This window comes from Lathyrus oleraceus, chromosome 2 (assembly GCF_024323335.1).
Source record: "Lathyrus oleraceus cultivar Zhongwan6 chromosome 2, CAAS_Psat_ZW6_1.0, whole genome shotgun sequence".
Classification (NCBI taxonomy): domain Eukaryota; kingdom Viridiplantae; phylum Streptophyta; class Magnoliopsida; order Fabales; family Fabaceae; genus Lathyrus; species Lathyrus oleraceus.
In genome coordinates this window covers 16,899,618-16,922,012 of record NC_066580.1, presented here as the reverse complement: position 1 = coordinate 16,922,012, position 22,395 = coordinate 16,899,618, and the positions used below count along the sequence as shown (strand labels likewise).

At 31.5% G+C, this 22,395-nt stretch overlaps 1 pseudogene; it reads left to right on the top strand.

Moving 5' to 3' along the window:
- The window catches only part of LOC127117718 (uncharacterized), a 125,513-nt pseudogene that overhangs the window by 43,905 nt on the left and 59,213 nt on the right, over window positions 1-22,395 (top strand).

Here is a 22,395-nt window from a genome sequence, read left to right as displayed (position 1 = left end):
GTGTTTAGCATGTAGAAATATTATATTTTAAATTCCATTTTCTCACACAAAATATATGAAATAAATTTCTCTAATACTTTTCTCTAATATTTTTATTATAGTGCGTGGCATCTCACTCTGATACAAAGATGTTATTTGTCGAGGGTAATGTCAACTTTCTTATTCATTTAATTATTCTGAATTTCATAAAGGACATGTTAACTAAAAAATAGAATTAGTCTTTTCATTACTCATACTTACCTTTTCTTATTGATATGCAGCTAACATACCTTTGTATTTGTGTCCCTTTCTTCAAACAACAAACAAGTTGCCACAATTTGAACATTTGAGGCTTGCTAGTCTTGGAGTCATTGGTGCACTTGTAAAGGTATTATATTTGAATTAGTTCTATTTTTTTTTAATACGCAAGACTATTATTAAGTAAATTTACTTTAATATAAATAATTTGGGCATTAACCTTTAAAGACTTTTAAAAAAAGTATAAATTATGATTGAAAAAACATACAAGTTAAAAACTATATATAATATATTTGAAAAAACTTACACAATATAAATTATACTTTTATATCTCTTATATTAAAAATACTTTTCTTTAAAATCTAATAAACAATTTTACTTTCTCAATAAAAATTATTTCTTAATAAAATATTTTTGAAAAAAACTTAAACACAAACATAACTAAGTTATGAATTTTAATGATTATATAACTTGATTCTTTAATTACATGTATACCATTATTTTTATTTGTGAAGTGTCGATTGTATTAATTTTCTTTTGGTATACTTGTTATTTTTAGGTTAGCACTAAAGAAGTGATAACTTTCCTTCTTTCAAGCGAGATAATTCCTTTGTGTTTGTGCAATATGAAAATTGGAAAAGAAGTATCAAAAATGGTTAGAATCTCTATTTTTAGCCAATTTGTTTCACATATTTTTCTTTCATGCACTTGTGTTACCAATATATCAAATTTGGATATTTTTGCAGATAGCAACATTCATAATTCAAAAAGTTTTGGAAGATGATGATGGTTTGGCTTATATTTGCGCTACAGTAGAACGATTTTTTGCTGTAGCACGTGTTTTGGACACGGTGTTGAAAAGTATTGAGAAACAACATGCACCTCGACTTTTGAAGCTCATAATCTCATGTTATTCTCGGCTATCAGATAATCACAGGTTAATTGGGAAGAAACATCATCTTAAGTATGTTGATTGAGTATGCCCTTTTCATTATTTTAAGTTTTTTAATAAAAATTCTTTCATATTAATGCAGAGCTGGAATTGCACTAACAAGTTGTCTTTCAAATGTTTTAACAAATGACACTTTCAATAATTACCTTCGTGTAAGTACTTCTTATTACCTAAATAAGTACAAATTTGATTTTGAACTTGTTTGAAACACATGATATGATATGGTATAGTATGTAATAAATTGATATTATGAGATCTACTATTTTTTTCCTATTAGATTAAATATTATAATCTCACTCTTTAAAAGTAAATAAGTGGAGCGTCGTAAGCTAAATCATGTGCTTTGTGCTCAGATGTTACTGAAACTAGCAATTGAGTTGATGTAACGGAACACATGTCACTCTTTATAAAAAAGCTATAGTTGTTAAGATTCTCAAATTGAGTGAGATATAGTTAACATGTGTTATAAGGGTGATATTCAAACCTCACAAACTAGTCTTGTAAGGATTGAGTTAAGTTGAGTCAAATTCTAAAATATCTGTTGGATCGCCTATTGTTAAGACACTTCTATTGGGCCACCTAAGAGTTTGTTAAGAGATTGAAATTCAATGAAATGTGACTTAAATTGTTTATAAGTAAAGGGAAATATATATATTACAGACTAGTTATGTAAACTTTGAGTTAGATCAACCTAAATTATAAGAACAATACATGCTAGCTATCAAGCACAAACACCTCTAGTAGCATGAGTGTCATGGGTCTGACACTTATTTGACACTCATACCATATATACAAGAAGAGTCAGTCAAGTGTCGGAAAACTCAAACAAATGTCTTAAAAAATAGCTTTATATTTTATTAGGCATTCTTTGAATCGATGTACGACATGCCTTGATGTCCAACACTTGTATGATACACATACAATATATGCCTGACAATTCAAATAATCAGCAAAAAAGACAAATAATTCAGACTATTATTTCAAACACTATTATTTTTTTATTTGATTCAATGCATCTTATATATTTATTTTGGAAAAATCTAACACACATATAAAATGGTTAATTATTTATTGAAGTAAAGTTATCAATGAGAAATTATAGATGTTAATCTTGATCAGAATTTTTTTAAATCTTTTAATACTACATGGGTCAATGAAGGTCAAATACTATAATATATGTAGTGATGTTGTATCCTATATTTTCAACATTAACCTTGTCAAAGTATCTATATCGTGTCGTGTCCTAGTATCTGTGTCAGAGTCCATATTTCATAGCTTTCTAGTATAGAACTTAACGATTGTTTTAATGCTTAATGATTTCAGAAGATCCAACAACTTGGAGGTTGGTGGAGCATTTTTATGAGAACATAAGGATGAATCATGTTCCATTAGTACCAGGTGGAGAATGAGTTAATAATGTTGTTGAAACATCATTGTTTTGAAAATGATATGTCTTGTTATGTTTTTTTGGGTTTGCAACACCAGAACTTTATGACCAAATTATCTTTCTACTTGAAAACATGAATCAAATCAATAATTGTTTATGCATTAAAATGTAATAATCATTTTGAATTTAAACATATTTCTTGTTTGTTCTAATAAGTTTATATGTGTGTGGTTCTTTTGACCCCTTGAATGTTCAAGTTGATGCTAAGATGTTAATATAAATTGTAATCTTTGACTCTTTGATTTAATTTATATATCATCTCTTGAAAAATTATTATAAATTTCATTACAAAATTAATATTTTTTAATAAGAAAGTCATTGGTGAATATTCATCCACCTATTTTGGGCTTTATGAGGCACACATGTGTAATCAACTCTCCACTTGTTTATTTTAGGTGATTTCATCTTCATGGTTTGATAGGGATATGTAAATGGTAAGGGATTGTGTCGGGTACACCAAATAATGTCTCACTTTTTCTCAAAACTTTTTTTGAAAACAAAAATGTTATTCATTTAAACCCATCTCAAAGTAGACCTAGTTCATATACAATCAGGAGTTTGTTCTATCTAGCATCAAAACTTAGAAAATATTACATGACATCCCATAAATTATACATGCCACCCCTAAACAATTTTATAATATCAAAAATATTTCTCTCATTTTTTTCACCATTCATATTATTCAAATTTTTCTCTTAATCACAAAAAACGCGATAGCTCATACAAAAAATACGTTATGTATTTTTATCGGCATTTTTGAAAAAATCCAATGTGAATTATAAGTTATTGATTTTTTCAAAAAAATAGGTAGACGAAATATTTCCCGACCCCGCTATAAAATCTGATAGTGTTATTTTTAAACGATTGAAATTTTACCCACTCTTTTATAGTATTATGATTGCACCGAAAACTTTGTGTGGTCCGTAATGATTTAAAACTTGTATAAATATGTCCTATATGTTGTTAACAAAAATATCCCATTATGTCTCAATTTTGTTATCTCACGTTTGTGTACTTCAATAATGTGAAACATCTTTTTGAATTTAGGATCACATAGAACACAATTCTTGATGTTCTGAAAGAGAAACTAGATAATCTTTTGCACCATCGATTGATAACGAATGAAAGATGAAGTTAAACAACTTAGAGTTGAAGATCGATGAAGATTTAAAGTTATATGGAGCATAAATCAAAGATACGAAACAAAGGGTCTAATCAAGGTGGGTTCGGAATTATTAAGATGTTGAAATGTCCTAAATCATCTAGTAATATTTAAGTTTTGTTCATATTATTTGTTTGTTAAGTTATGTTAATCAATGTTCATGTTAAATTATTTTTTTCCTGCAATAATGTAATGCTAATTTTCATCTAATGAATGTTAAGATAAATATCAATAATATCAGCAAACATAAATAATAAACAACAAATAAAATCTATGTTGGTCCACCACATGCAAAGTGTGTTATCCGAAATAACCCTGCATAGATATCACCATCTAGGTTTATCATACCCGTGAGGTTATTTGAAAGAAGTGTTACCACCTGCAGGTACTTCTTGTCAGTTATATCGGGTGAAGGCGATGTCACATCATCTGAAAGTCCTCAATCATCATCTGTAGGTTGAGAATTTGAGATGATATGAGGGTGGGATACTCTAAAGTACCACTCTAAATAACCATCCATAAATCTCCGATGAAAAGACATCCCCTTTGCATTTTCACTAATAGTGATAACACTATTGATAATGTTAAACCTAAACCATACATCAATGCCTCCTAATAGAACAATAAAGATTGGGCTAGGAATTCCCTGAAGATACCCAAACTGGCATAGACACATCTTAGGTAAATATATATACTCCAAACTCTCCCATTGAAAATAACCCAAAAAACGGCATTGTCATCAAACTCTCAATGCACTTTATGGTCTACATAAGGTATCCATATGGAATTATAGGCGGTCAGAGCATCGATCCTCCTCCTGTACTCCAGAAGACCGCTTGAATGAGAAATTCCGGCCCCTAATTCTGTGGCAGGAAAGAAGCCATCGGTCATAGGACAATGATCGCGCCAAAAATGGATAGTGAATGCTCATATATCTATCACACACCAAATGCAAAACAGTTGCAGTAATGACTGGGGAATGTCATTTATATGTTACTCATCATGTTTCATAGCTTCATAAACTGGAAGCCCCAAGAAAAAGAGGAATAGAGAAGATGGAGACACACTTGAAAAGGGCACCCCATGGAATCAATTGTAGTCGTTTCAATAAGGAAGGTCACAATAAGGCCACCTATAAACTGCCACAACCAGTGGTACCTCCAACTCAGGTAGCAGAAGGAGCCTTAACTCAAGAACCACAAGCAATAATTTCATGTCAGCCACCACAACCAACAATTTCAAGTCAGCCACAACATGGTCGCTATCAAGCACAAACACCTCTAGTAGCACGAGTGTCATGGGTCTGACACTTATTTGACACTCATACCATATATACAGGAAGAGTTAGTCAAGTCTCGGAAAACTCAAACAAATGTCTTAAAAAATAGGTTTATTTTTTATTAGGCATGCTTTGAGTCAATGTCCTACATGCCTTGATGTCCAACACTTGTATGATACACATACAACATATGTCTGACAATTCAAATAAGAAGCAGAAAAGTCAAATAACTCAGACTACTATTTCAAACAATATTATATTTTTCTTTGATTCCATGCATCTAATATATTTTTTATGGAAAAATCTGACACACGTATAAAATGGTTAATTATTTATTGAAGTAAAGTTATCAATGAAAAATTATAGATGTTAATCATGATTAGAATTTTTTTAACTCTTTTAATAATACATGGGTCAATGAAGGTCAAATACTATAATATATGTAGTGATGTTGTGTCCTATATTTTTAACATGATCGATGTCAGAGTATCTGTATTGTGTCGTGTCCTAGTATCCGTGTCATAGTCCATATTTCATAGCTTTCTAGTATAGAACTTCACAATTGTTTTAATGCTTAATAATTTCAGGAAGATCCAACAACTTGGAGGTTGGTGGAGCATTTGTATGAGAACATAGGGATGAATCATGTTCCATTAGTACCAGGTGGAGAATGAGTTAATAATGTTGTTGAAACATCATTGTTTTGAAAATGATATGTCTTGTTATGTTTTTTGGGTTTGCAACACCAGAACTTTATGACCAAATTATCTTTCTACTTGAAAACATGCATCAAGTCAATAATTGTTTATGCATTAAAATGTAATAATCACTTTGAATTTAAACATATTTCTTGGTTGTTCTAACAAATTTATATGTGTCTGGTTTTTTTGACCCCTTGAATGTTCAAGTTGATGCTAAGATGTTAAAATAAGTTGTAATCTTTGACTCTTTGATAGAATGTATATATCATCTCTTGAAGAATTATTGGTAAATTTCACTACAAAATTAATATTTTATCAAGAAAGTCATTGGTGAATACTCATCCACCTATATTGTGCTTTATGAGGCACACATATATAATCAACTCTCTACTAGTTTATTTTAGGTGATTTCATCTTCATGGTTTGATAGGGATATATAAATGGTAAGTGATTGTGTCGGGTACATCAAACAATGTCTCACTTTTTCTCAAAACTTTTTTTTTACAACAAAAATGTCATTCATTTAAATCCATCTCGAAGTAGACCTAGTTCATATACAATCAGGAGTTTGTTCTATCTAGCATCAAAACTTAGGAAACTTTACATGACATCCCATAAATTATACATGCCACCCCTAAACAATTTTATAATATTAAAAATATTTCTCTAATTTTTTTCACCATTCATATTATTCAAATTTTTCTCTTAATAACAAAAAAAAGGTGATAGTTCATACAAAAAATACGATATGCACTTTTATCGGCATTTTAAAAAAAATTCAATGTGAATTATAAGATACCGATTTTTTCAAAAAAATAGGTGGACGAAATATTTCCCGACCCCCCTGGAAAATCTGATAGTGTTATTTATAAACGATTGAAACTTTACCGACAGTTTTATAGGGTTGTGATTGCACCGACAACTTTGTGTGGTCCGTAATGATTTAAAAATTGTATAAATATGTTCTATGTTGTTAACAAAAATACTTCATTATGTCTCAATTTTGTTATCTCGCATTTGTGTACTTCAACAGTGTGAAACATCTTCTTGAATTTAGGCTCACATAGAACGCCCTTCTTGATGTTTTGAAAGAGAAACTAGATAATCTCTTGCACTACCCAGACAACAGAGAGGGAATTAAGAGCGCGTATCGTTCACCTACAATTGATAACAATGAAAGATGAAGTTCAACAACTTTGAGTTGAACATTGATGAAGATTTAAAGTTATATGGAGCATAAATCACTGATATGAAACAAAGGGTCCGATCAACGTGGGTTCAAAATTATTAAGATGTTGAAATATCCTAAATCATCTAGTAATGTTTAATTTTTGTTCATATTATTTGTTTGTTGAGTTATGTTAAGCAATTTTCATGTTAAACAATGTGTTTCCTGCAATAATCTGATACTAATTTTCATCTAATGAATGTTAAGATAAATATCAATAATATACAAATATTTGAGTAGAAACCCAAAATAATATCATCAAATATAACTAATAAACAACAAATAAAATCTATGTTGGTCCACCACAGGCAATGTGTGTTATCCGAGATAACCCTTCATAGATCTCACCATCTCGGTTTATCATACCTGTTAGGTTATCTACAAGAAGTGTTACCACATGCAGGTACTTCTTGTCAGTTATAACGGGTGAAGGCAGTGACACGTCATCTAAAAGTCCTCCATCATCATCTGTAGGTTGAATATGTGGGATGATATGAGAGTGAGACACTCTAAAGTACCATTCTAAATAACCGTACATAAATCTCCCATGAAAAGACATCCCCATTGCATTTTCTCTAATAGCGATAACACTATTGATAATGTTAGGGGACCAACATGAAATTTCGCTTAAAGTTAAGGGACCTAAGGACTAATTATACCTACATTTAAAATAAATTAAGAATTAATAATAAGAATAGAATTTTAAACTAGCAACTTTAAATGAAGCTCAAATACAATAATATAAGTAGTGATGTTGTATCCTATATTTTTAACATTATCGATGTCAGAGTATAAGTATCGTGTCCTGTCCTAATATCCGTGTTAGAGTCCATATTTCATAGCTTTCTAGTTTAAAACTTCACGATTGTTTTAATGCTTAATGCTTTCAGGAAGATCCAACAACTTGTAGGTTGGTGGAGCATTTGTATGAAAATGTAGGGGTGAATAAGGTTCCATTAGTACCAGGTGGAGACTAAGTTAATAATGTTGTATAAACATCATTGTTTTGAAAATGATATGTCTTATTATGTTTATTGGGTTCCCAACACCAGAACTTTATGACAAAATTATCTTTCTACTTGAGAACATGAATCAAGTCAATAATTGGTTATGCATTAAAATGTAATAATCACTTTGAATTTAAACATATTTCTTGGTTGTTCTAATAAATTTATATGTGTGTGGTTCTTTTGACCCCTTGAATGTTCAAGTTGATGTTAAGATGTTATAATAAATTTAAATCTTTGACTCTTTGATATAATTTATATATCATCTCTTGAAAAATTATTGATAAATTTCACTACAAAATTAATATGTTTTAATAATACAGTCATTGGTGAATATTCATCCACCTATTTTGTGCTTTATGAGGCACACATGTGTAATCAACTATCCACTTGTTTATTTTAGGTGATTTAATCTTCATGGTTTAATAGGGTTATGTAAATGGTAAGGGATTGTGTCGGGTACACCAAACAATGTCTCACTTTTTCTCAAAACGCTTTTTTGAAAACAAAAATGTTATTCATTTAAACTCATCTCAAAGTAGACCTAGTTCATATACAATCAAGAGTTTGTTCTATCTAGCATCAAAACTTAGGAAATTTTACATGACATCCCATAAATTATACATGTCACCCCTAAACAATTTTATAATATCAAAAATATTTCTCTCATTTTTTTCACCATTCATATTGTTCAAAATTTTCTCTTAATCACAAAAAAAAAGTGATTGTTCATCCAGAAAATAAGATATGTAATTTTATCGACATTTTTGAAAAAATCCAATGTGAATTATAAGATACCGATTTTTTTCAAAAAAACAAGTAGACAAAATATTTACCGACCCCACTGGAAAATCGGATAGTGTTATTTTTAAAAGATTGAAATTTTACCGACTCTTTTATAAAATTGTGATTGCAACAACATCTTTGTGTAGTCCGTAATGATTTAAAACTTGTATAAATATGTCATATGTTGTTAACAAAAATATCCTACTATGTCTCAATTTTGTTATCTCAAATTTGTTTACTTCAATAGTCTTAAACATCTTGTTGAATTTAGGCTCACATATAACACACTTCTTGATGTTCTGAAGGAGAAACTAGATAATCTCTTGTACTACCCAGACAACAGAAAGGTGGTTAAGATCGAGTACCAATCACCATCGATTGATAACAAATGAAAGGTGAAGTTCAAAAACTTTGAGTTAAAGATTGATGAAGATTTAAAGTTATATGGAGCATAAATCACCGATACGAAACAAAAGGTCCGGTGAAGGTGGGTTCGAAATTATTAAAATGTTGAAATGTCCTAAATCATCTAGTAATGTTTAAGTTTTGTTCATATTATTTGTTTGTTAAGTTATGTTAATCAATGTTCATCTGAAATTATTTTTTTCCTGCAATAATGTAATGCTAATTTTCATCTAATGAATGTTAAGATAAATATCAATAATATACAAATATTTGAGTAGAAACCCAAAATAATATCAGCAAACATAAATAATAAACAACAAATAAAATCTATGTTGGTCCACCACATGCAATGTGTGTATTCCGAAATAACCCTGCATAGATATCACCATCTAGGTTTATCATACCCGTGAGGTTATTTGAAAGAAGTTTTACCACCTGCAGGTACTTCGTGTCAGTTATATCGGGTGAAGGCGATGTCACATCAGATGAAAGTCCTCCATCATTATCTGTAGGTTGAGAATTTGGGATGATATGAGGGTGGGATACTCTAAAGTACCACTCTAAATAACCGTCCATAAATCTCCGATGAAAAGACATCCCCTTTGCATTTTCACTAATAGTGATAACACTATTGATTAATGTAAGACCTAAACCATCCATCAATGCCTCCTAATAACACAATAAAGATTGGGCTAGGAATTCCCTGAAGATACCCAAACTGGCATAGACACATCTTAGGTAAATATATATACTCCAAACTCTCCCATTGAAAATTACCCAAAAAATGGCATTGTCATTAAACTCTTTATACACTTTATGGTCTACATAAGGTATCCAATGGAATTATAGGCGGTCAGAGCATCGATCCTCCTCCAGTACTCCAGAAGACCGCTTGAATGAGAATTTTCGGCCCCTAATTCTGTGGCAGGAAAGAAGCCATCGGTGATAGGACAATGATCGTGCCACAAATGGATAGTGAATGCTCATATATCTATCACACACCAAATGCAAATTATATAAATGAAATGTCTTTGATAAATAAGAAAGAAATAAATAAAAACATAATAAATAATATACCTAAAATAGACTCATATGACCGGAAAGTTGTCTCGTCTCAAAGACAATCCCCTCTCCAATTGCACTATATAATACTATCAAAGTAGCACAATCCCATGCCTAATCGAAATGATCAAAGTCACTAACCAGAGATATGTATATGGCATCGATGTATACATGAGACTTATCTTCTAAAATAGTACATTCTACAAGATGCAACATGTATAACCTAACACTATCCTCATAGATAGAGTGTTGCATCAATATTTATATTAATACATAAATAAAAATAAAAATATAAAAAAGAGAATTTGCAACAGAATATTAAAATCCATACAAGCATTTTACACCCACTTTACTTAAATAACACCTCCAAATAGGGCTACCATTGTGATATGTATAATAATAAAAAATACACTATTGTTTTAACAAATTATAATATTCTACCACTATTTTTAACACATTTCAAAAATATATTCATCAATAAATTGTTGACTATAATAATAATAATAATAATAATAATAATAATAATAATAATAATAATAGTAATATTAATAGTAATAATACTAATAATACAATAATAATAATAATAGTACTACTAATAATAATAGTACAATAATAATAATGATAGTACTAATAATAATACTAATAATACTATAATAATAATAATAATAATAATAATAATAATAAAACTTAAAATAATAGTAGTAAATTAATATTAATAATGATAAAATTAATTTTATAATACTTTATTTTGGATTGAATAAAAGATAATTTTTAATAATTTTATTATTTATGTGTAACATAAATATCTTAATAAACAACATTTAGGAATTTTTCAATATAAACATTTTTTTTAATTTTGTTAATTAAAACATTTATAGGTTTAAGGCTTAATGCATCATTTAGTCTCTTAACTTTATGCGATGATTCTCTTTGGTCACTTAAAAAAAAGTGTTACATAATGGTCATTTAACTTCACTTTCGTTAAAGTATTTGGACATTTCCATTAGTTTGCATTGAAAAAACATTTAAAAATGCCAGGATGGACTATTTACATATTACATGGAATTTTAATATTCCTAGAAAATGGTTAAAAAAGGTTATGCTGTAAATCATTGAAGTTAAATAAGAAAGGCATGAAGCTCAAAGGTTAGGGAAAATGAATACATCTCTTTGAATAGGACAAACTGCATTGAAGAAGATAGCATCATCCTGCTCCACAGACCAACGCCATTGATGACGGTAGCAACGTTTCTCTGATTACGACTAAGATAAGGTTTCTCACTTGTAACCTACTAAAAATGTGAACTTTTTTTAGCCATCTTCTTTAGTACTTATGCTATCTTTTGTAGGTTGAACAGGTAATGGAGAAGATGTTTAAATGTGTTGTTCATCATTCTGGTAAGTTTGTTAGGGAGTTTGCTAACTTTACAAAATTTGGGTATCAAGGGTTAGAGACTATTTGGATGTTGATCCAGATTATTGGAGTTACTTTTAAATTGAAGGTATGTTAAAAGATTTAGGTTATCCAACTGGAGATAAACTTTGGTATTACGATGAAATGAATGCTTGTGATATTGTGTTGTTAGAGGATGACAAAGGAACTAAGAGGATGCAAACAATTGCAGTAATGACTGGGGAATGTCATTTATATGTTACTCATCATGTTTCACAACATGACAACCTGGAAGGCCCAAGAAAAAGAGGAACAAAGAAGCTGGAGAAATGGTAAGGGATGAGACACATTTGAAAAGGGAAAACCATAGAATCATTTGCAGTCGTTTCCACAAGGAAGGTCGCAATAAAGTCAAATGTAAACTGCCACAACCAGTGGTACCTCCAACTCAGGTAGAAGAAGGAGCCTTAACTCAAGAACCACAAGCAATAATTTCAAGTCAACCACCACAACCAACAATTTAAAGTCAGCCACCACAACCAACAATTTCATGTCAGCCACCACCCAAAAAGAAAAAGAAAACTTCAAAAGGGTGGGAAGCCTATTTCAAGTTAACCATGATGTTTATTGTGATGTCTGTTATGCGTTATAATGCCTTTTTGTAATGTTATTTTAGTGCCTTAAAATGGCTTATTGACAATGGCTTTTTGTAATGTTATTTTAGTGCCTTATAATGGCTTATTGACAATGGCCTGTAATCCCTTTATGTAATTTTATTGATATTCCTTATAATGACTTAATGACAATGGATTATAATGCCTTTTTGTATCACTTTTTGGAATGTTATAGATATGCATTATAACAAGTTATATTTTGTTCCAACTTTTATACGAGTTACGTATCAGTGTTAAAACAGATGAATAATGTACAAACACAACACTTTGTTAAAATAGACATTAATATTCTTCATTAAATAAACAGAAGATTACAATCATATTGTAAAAACAAAGCACTAAATTACCCTAATCCTAATTGAAATACTTTGTTACAAACACAAGGTTCAACCCTAAGCTAAATATCCCAACCATAATGGACATTTTCAAGCATCTTTTAGTCTAGATAACCTCATTCTTCAATTTGTTAATTTTCTTATTTTGTATTTCAAACTACAAATCCCTTTCATCAACAAATTCATCGCCTAACCACTTGAAGAAATTACACCCATTGTCCATGTGATTTCTGTAATTTCTACAATCCCAAACTTTTTCTCATAGTTGACATTGCTCACATCAGTAACAGTATGAAGAACACTATCATCTTGGAAAGAACACTCAATTATCTTGTTTCTACGAAGCATGGATTTAGATGTACCAAAGCTTGTGATTGAGAAACTGCTTGCTTCTTAGACATTGAAGCACTGATGGAAGATGGAGGAATACAAATGCACGACGGAAGATGGAAGATGGAAGATGGAAGATGGATGTATGAACAAATTAATGCACGATGGAAGATAGAATATGGATGTATGAACACTGAAAAATGAAGGAGGAAGATGAAGATTTGAAAAACACGAACCCTAAATGGTTTATAACACAACAGTTGAGTCTTAACTTGAATGGTTGCATACCCGGCATGCCACCTCAGCCATACTTAATGTTTCCTCACCCTAACTAACGGAACAAATAAAATACTTTAACGGAAGAGAGGTTAAGGTACCAATAAGTAACATTTTTTAGTTAGGTGACCAACATGAAACTTCGCTTAAAGTTAAGGGACCTAAGGACTAAGTATGCCAACATTTAAAATGAATTAGTAATTTATACAAAGAATAGTATTTTAAACTAACAACTTTCAAAAAAAGTTAATTAAAAATCATTCTTTTGGTATATTATAATTATCTCAATAAAGCATATGATATGCATAAAAAAATATTTACTACTACTTTGATTCTATCCCCTAAATATTTCATTCTATTTTGATTTAGTTTTGGATATTCACTATTATCAAAATTGTTTATTATTATTATTATTATTTTTATTATTATTATTATTATTTGTATTATTATTATTATTATTATGATAAATTCCTTAATGGCTATTTCCATAGAGATTTTGACTAAATCATTCGTAAAAGTACAACATTTTAATTATATATATATATATATATATATATATATATATATATATATATATATATATATATATATATATATATATATATATATATATATATATATATATATATATATATATATATATATATATATATATATATATATATATATATATATATATATATATATATATATATATATATATATATATATATATATTCTTAATATTAATATTAATATTATTGTTAATATTAATATTAATATTAATATTAATATTAATATTATTATTATTACTATTATTATTATAATAGTCAACAATTTATAGATGAATATATTTTTGAAATGTTTTAAAAACAGTGGTACAATATTATAATTTGTTAAAGCAATAGTTTTTTTTATTATTATACATATCACAATGGTAGCTCCATTAGGAGGTGTTATTTCAGTAAACTAGGTTTTAATATTATGTTGCAGAATTCCCTCTTTTTATATTTTTATTTATATTTATGTCTTTATATAAATAAGATTTTTAAATTTATATATCAATAATATTTTTTAATTTATGATTTTGTTTAAAAACATAAACTTAATAAATTATAATATTAATTGAATATTTAGATATCGAAAATGAAAAGAAAAAAGAGAGAGAGGGAGAGGGGGGGAGATACAGATAAATTTAAAAAAAAATTCAAACAAATTATATTCAATATTAAAAAAGGAAATAACTTATATTTATGAAATAAAAAAATTCAGAAGCATAAAAAATATCAAAGTTGAATGCATAAATATAGACCTTTCGATTTAAAAAAAAAAGAACTAATGAACAAACTTTGTATCAATGGAATCTAACTCTCTCTCTCTCTCTCTCTCTCTCTCTCTCTCTCTCTATATATATATATATATATATATATATATATATATATATATATATATATATATATATATATATATATATATATATATATATATATATATATATATATATATATATATATATACATTATAATAAGGAAATTTAACATAATTGTTTTAGTTTGAAAATTTCTTTAATTTATTTGATAGTATATTTGAATAATTTCTTAAGTAATTTATTTTGAAGTGATAATCAATATTTTTTAATGTATTTAATAACAGGCGACTTCATTCACCACAATACAAAAATAATAACATGGCATGTTCCATACAATGCGTCTCATTCTCAATCATGGCAACAATTCGTTCACGACCTCCACATAAGCGTCATATGAATGAATACCGTGTTCTCATGTTATCTAAGTTACAAACCTCACTCATGACTTAATACCAATCCTAGGTTAACTTACTAGATTCATCATGTAATTTTCACCATTAGCATGTGTGACGGTGTATTCGTCGCTATATGATCTATCGATTAAATCATAAGCTAAGAGATACATTGAAAATTTTGAGTCGCCACCGCACTTTTATTTATCCAAAGGACTGGCTAAAAAGCGAACAAAAGCCTAAGAAGTTTTACACGTAGAAAACTAATAAAAAGATCAGAGATTCTGGGTAAGGGGTAAATTACGCAATGGGAAGGTGTTAGGCACCCACTACGTCCTAGGTACTCCTAGGGAGCCCTTTTCACACTTGTTATGCAAAATTATTATTTGTTATGACATAAAGATTGTGCAAACATGATTGGGATGGTGAGAAAAGAATATACATTTTATTATTATTGGGTTCGAACGGATGAACCCGTTGCCTACGTACCTTCCATCAAAGGTAAGGATCAGAACGCCGTAGTTCGGCTAAAAGATTTCCAAAAGTGGGTTAGGTTCAATTTTAAACACAAACCCTAGGTCTTACGTTATCCACGGGAGAAAACTCAACCTTATACAAACAACAACGTCCACCATGTGAGAACAGCTTCAACTTACCAGGGAGGGGTTAACCCTATAATAGGCAAGGAAGGCTTACAATTCAATCACTAAAGACAAAAGGTGAGATTAACATCAACCACTAAGATAAATCAAACCTATAGCTCATGTATGAAAAGATTAATGGACAAAGCCAAAACAAGTGAATGGGTGGAGTTACTGATTATGATTATGAAAATGGAGTCACAGTATGATTAAGATCAATTCAGATAAGTATTATGAAATGGAGTTTGGAAAAAAGTCAAGGACTTGAGTCCAGGTTTTTAGTTAGAAAACATGAAGATGTTTGCACAACACTTATGTCAAGTTTGAAAGATAAAGTGTGAAAAGGTTTAGGACATAATGAATGATGAATGGATGAAATGGATAGTAAAACTTCTTAGAAGGTTCACTTCTTGAGATCATATAGGAGATGATTCAAGTGTGTCCTTTGGAATAGAAATAAGCAATAACAAACAAACAAAGCAAAGAAAGGCGGATATCGGATGCCAATCACTGGTCTTATACCAATCTCCTAAAACAAAATGGGATGTCAGATGCCACTCAATGGTCTTACACTAATCTCCACAGGCAAAGAAATAAAAGGCGGATACCGGATACCAATAGATGGATTTACACCAGTCTCCTAAAACTGAAATGGATATCAGATGCCACTCAATGGACTTACACTAATCTCCACAGAAGAAAACAAGAAATGGGATATGAAATGTGGAAGTCAACTGCCAATCTGTCTGGACTTAGGTTAACTCCACAAATATGCTCATAGGAATACCAATGCCACGTCACTGGGACTTATAATGGATCCTCACATACAAGAACAAAAGCAACAATATGATCACAGGAATGCAAATGCCAACTTACAGGGACTTATAATTGCAACCTCTCACACAAACAGATAAACAAACTATGATCACAGGAAAGCAGATGCCAACTTACAGGGACTTATAGCTGCAACCTCACATACAACATCAAACAGATCAAATTATGATCACAGGACAACAGATGCCAACTTACAGGGACTTATAACTGTATCCTCACATACACACAGATAAACAGAAGATATGAGTGACCAATGAGGTCTTACACTCTATCCTTCCATATCACAGGAGCAAATGCCAAAGCAATGGACTTACAATTGTCCTCAATGGGCAAACAACAAATGATAGCATCACAAAACAGATGAGATGATCATGCATTAATGGCAATTGATGATGATGATAAATGCATAGCATACAGGCAAACAAGTGCACATGGAGCAATCAATCAATCAATGAATATCAAACAGCACACTCTATAGCCAAACAATTGGGGCTCACACAAGAGGGTTTGACTTTAAAAGTCCACTGTAATGGGTAAAGATCGCTCTTAACCTGGCCATTGAGGGGCTCAGGTGAAGCAGATGAATAGGAAATGAGGGGTGTGCCTCATTGCTTCTATCTCAAATCAGAGAGAGCATCAAAGAAAGTGTGGGAGTTCAGAAAGTAGGAACTCTCTCCACATTATTGACTCGATTAGATCTTGGGTTTTTATCTCATTGCTTCAACCATGTAATGGGAGCAAAGAGAGGACACACTGAATAGTGGGGGATAGATTGCTTATCCCTACCTTCCACCAATTGCCTTACTTGAAGGACTTTTCCTGCTTGGGACAAATATAAACATACACAGGCATTGCCTCTTAAGGAGGACTTCAGACAGTTTGCCCGGTCAAATAACAGACCGGGTCTCCAGACTACATGGAGAAGAAGGGTTTATACCTCAAAGCAAATGCTAAAAAGCAAATCAAGCAAGCAAGTTCAAAGAACTTAGGCAACTAAAGTACCTGAAAAAGTCAAACTCATTAGTAAACAAGTCAACAATCAAAATCAAAAGGAAATAACCCAATAGTCAACCACAGAGGGACCAATTGTGCAAGGCACAAAGACTCAAGCATATGAATCACCTACAAAACAAAGGTTAGCACATCATATAATTCAACTCAAACAAATATTTGAATGATCCTCAAGGCATTAGTGCTCAACCTGAAACAGATGAACTCAACATAAGCTTAGAAGACCACTAGGACTAGCCTAGGGTCAAAGATGAAAGAAAAAGTCAAGGCAGCAAGAAAAAGTCAACCCAAACCAAGTCTAAACATTCAAGAAGCATTCTCAATTGGATTCATAATTATATCATGTATCATGGTCATTTCATATGCAAAAGGATGCAAAGCATGGCAAGAGAAGCATACAAACGTCAACAGAAAAGACTTCATTCAAAAGTCAACTCAAACAATCTCAAAAATCATGAAATAAATCACACTCAATCCTAACATCTAACATGGTATACATGTAAAATTTCATGGCATTTGGATGAGAGGAAGGCAGTCAAGTAAAATCATGAAGTCAAACCAAATTCAAGTAAGCATGGTGAAAGTCAACAAGCATGGGTCAACTTCAAAAAATCATATCAATTTGAAAACAGAAGAGAAATGAATGAGATTAACACCAATGCAAAGCTTGTGATGTCTAGTTATCACATATGAAATTTCATGATCATACAATAAGATTTGAGAATTTCACAAAAGATTTGGCAATGCATAGCACAAAAAGTCAACAAATGACCAAGTATGGAAGAAAATTCACAATTAAATGGAAAACAGCATGATTAATTCCAAGAAAATTCATACATCAATTAGACATGCAAGGGATCATTCATGCAAAATTTGGAGTCATTTGGATGTAGGGAAGTGTGTGAACAAAAATTGTGAAAATGCCTGATCATGGTATGGCACCAAATGCAACACACAACTTCAAAAAATCATAACTATCAATCCACAAATGATAAATGCACAAACTTTATATGAAAATGAAGATCAATGTGTCTAGTTTTACCACAAAAAATTTCAAGCTCATTGGATGCAATATGACAATTTCACAAAAGATTTGGCACAATGTATCATTTTGGCATACATGTTGAAAAGTCATTTATCATTTAAAATCCAGAACATGAAAAATTAATTAAAATTCACAATTAAATATTAGACTCATTTGTGAACATGTGGAAAAAATTTCATAATTTTTTGATGAAAATCGAATGAGAAATAAATTTGTGAAGTTGGGTGAAATTATGGGTGAAGTATGAACACAAGGCATGGCATGATGGTCAAACATAAGTCAACGGGTGGCAAAGATGTAATATTTGCTTTCATTTAACGAAACGCTGTCGTTTCAGGGGCGCCCAGGAAATGTCCTGATTGGCCCGCCCCCAATGAAACAGTGGCAATGGCAAAAAACAACCAACCACCATCAAAGTTCTGGGTTCTCATGCAATAAACCCTAGGGTTTTGGAAACAGGGAAATTGCAATCACACCAGCCAAGCAAAATTCGACCAAACCAACACAACAACATGCTACTGCAACGCATCATACAACAGACAAATGAAACACGAGTTCATGCATTCTGAGCAGGTTTCTAGGTTTTAAAGCAAACAAGCAATGTCCAGCAGCATCAAACAAATCAGTATCTGTTGAACTCGAAAAGCAAGGGCAAACAAATATGGCATTGGTATAAGCATGTTCATGCATCATCATCATCATGCAGCAACCAAACAACAGCATTCAACATATTTCAACATGGATTTTCTGGACATATTTAAAACAGCAGCAGGGTTTTCAACATTGTATCATCAACAACATCATGCATCAACATCCAAACATGAATCAGATGCAATAAATCACAACCAACATGGCAATAAAAACTCATACAAACATCAGCTAGTAACAACCAAACCTAAGTTCATGCAAAATCTGGGCGGGTTTGGAAGTTTCGAAACATCAGGGCATATTCATGTTCATCATCCAACATCAACAGACCAACATTCAACAAGCATCTCATAATGGCATGGTATGTTCAACTTCACAATTCATTATCAACATGTGATATCCAAATAGCATGGCAGTGGGAACCACAAACAACATGCCAAAATAAACAAAAATGAGAAATCCATGGCAGCTCAAGTTTTAGAAACAGCAGCAGGGTTCGAAATTCATGTTCATCAAAATCAACATCAATCTACAGCATGGCTGTCAGCATAGCAATAACAACATCATCATAACAGCAGCAGGCACACATTCATCATTAACAATGTTCATCATCATACAGCCAACTTCAAACAGTAGGGCATAAACAGCATGGCAAACAATAGGTTCATACAACATTTGCAACATAGCAACAACCAATGCATCAAAATTCTGGACAGATAACAGCATGCACGAACAGGGTATCAACTTCAATCATCATCATGCACTCAAAATTAAAACAACCAGAAATCTAAATTAAACATGGCAATCAATTCATCAAGGCATAAACATCACAAATCCATAAGCAAGACTCATTGAAACATGTTGGATAGCAAGCATCGAGCACACATATCATTGAACACAAAACTTTATTTTCAAATATCTCATGCAATAATCCATCATCTCAAACAAACTATAGCTCTTTAGAATCAGTGAAACAAAACCTACTTAAAGCATATCATTATTTGACAAAACAAGGTAATCGAAAAACTCACTTGTTTGGAGGAAATCAATGGAACAGCGTCTGTTTGAAGGTTTGAAGCTGAAACAGTTCCTCTCTATGCTATACAATGATGGAGTCTTGAAGAGGTTTGGCTCCATCTTGCTTGGAAACAACCATAACTCGAGCTGCCATTTGAGATGCTTGGAGAAAACAGGTTCTGCAGATGAAGTTCCAGTTGAGAAATGGTTGTTCCAAAAGCTTCAAAATGTTGTTTGGATTGTGGATGAACCAGGGCTTGCTCGAGTTTCTTCAAGGGTTTTACCGAAAATATGCTTTTGCCAAAAATGCAAGATGAGAGTGAGAGTGTATTTTCTGTGTGGTGGCTGTCAAAATTAGGGTTTGTTTGGACAGAATGAAACTTAAATATGACCTGTTAATCATCACTTAACCAAGTGCTAAGTTAGTTTATGCTTAATGACACATTTTGCATTTTTGCTAATTGTGTAAAAATGGAAGTGGTGGTGTGAAGTTTGCTCGAGTGGGCTTGTGAAATGGTTGTACATGACATTTGCTTGGGCTGTTTTTAATCTGCTGCAGAATGCTGTACTGCTTGTACTCTTATAAAGCCAAATGCACAATTTTGCCAACTTTGAATTTTGGGTTAAAATGATAGTAAAAAAGTGGTATGATGATGGTTTAGGACTTTGAGCAAGTTTCAAATATGATTTTAAACCTTTCCCAATTGGCCAAAGTGAGAAAAAATGCATAAATCAAAAAGTCAACTGTGAGTCAAACTTTGATTTTTAAAGGAATAGGTCCAAAAATGCCATTTTGAATGGTAAGGTTTTAGGTCATGAAATTTATATTTTTGGAAAGAGGATGAAAAATGTGGTTTGTAGGAAAAAACCCCACCAAATTTGGCCTTATGGTTTGAGAGATATGGCTTGTTGAAGTTCAAAAATTGGTGAAAATGATTTGATCATATCTTGACAACCACACATGGGATTTTGGTGTTCTTGGACTTTTTGAAAATGGGAGAACAAGATCTTCAACTTTCATGTTGGGCAAAAATTCATTTGGAGCTTGTATCATGATGTAAGTTTAAGATCAAGAAGTTTCCATTTTTGGCAGTTGAAATTACAGGTCCACTTGCTATTTCTGGAAAATTTTCTGATTGGCTTGATTTTCTTCCATGATGAGGTTTGACATGATAGATGAGGCTAGTATAAGCATGAATGAACTCCTTCAAATCAATTCTATCCATCAAATCATTGATTAAATCAACTGTTGACCAAGTTTGACTGTCTGTTGACTTTTCTAGGGTTTTGGACTGATTGAACTTCTTCTGATGATTTCAAAACCCTAATTCCTTGAGAACTTGACTTCAAATGATGTCTCAAGATGTATGAGCTCTTGATTATTGATCATGGTGTCCAAATTCTGCAAGAATGGCCACCATCCATTGCTTTGACTGATCAATGACTGACTTTGACCTAATTGCTTATGATTACTTCAACTGCAAGCAAAAAGGTTAGACTGACAATATTTTTGTACTTTTTGAATGATAAACATATGAAAGCAAAGATATACAAATGCAAAGTATGCTTGGTGATCAAGAAACAAACCTACAAGGCAATCTAACCCACTAGGAAGGGACAAAGGCATGCAATGATCCTTGAGGTTATGATATGAATGATATGGGCCATGAGGGATCTTAGGGCCCAAAATTGGGGTCTTACAGATGCCCCTATTTAAGGTCATTCTAGCCGGAGAAGTGAAGTTTTGAAATCTTCATCTCGACGCGGTAGAATGGACTTAAATAACAGTAATGAGACAAATTTTGGTCCCTAAGAAACCTCATGATGCAAATGTATGCATGCAAAAGACACAAACTCTGTGGGGAATATGATCCACACAGAAGAAAAGACGATCCATCGGAGTAATACACTCACCAGGAACAGAGACTCTAATAAGACTCTATGGGGATAATAAAAGAAAGAGATGTGTGAACAAGACACGACTCTAAACTGGGGAATATAAGACTGACACAGCGTGAACAAGACACGACTCTGATTAGGAAATACAGAGAACAGACTGGAGAACTCACTGGGGAGTGAAGGACTCACACTGGGAAAGGATTTCCAAATGGAAAATAAATCCATTGGAGAGACACAAGCTGACTCTTGAGGAGAAGCAAAAGAAAACTCCACTGGGGAAGTAACA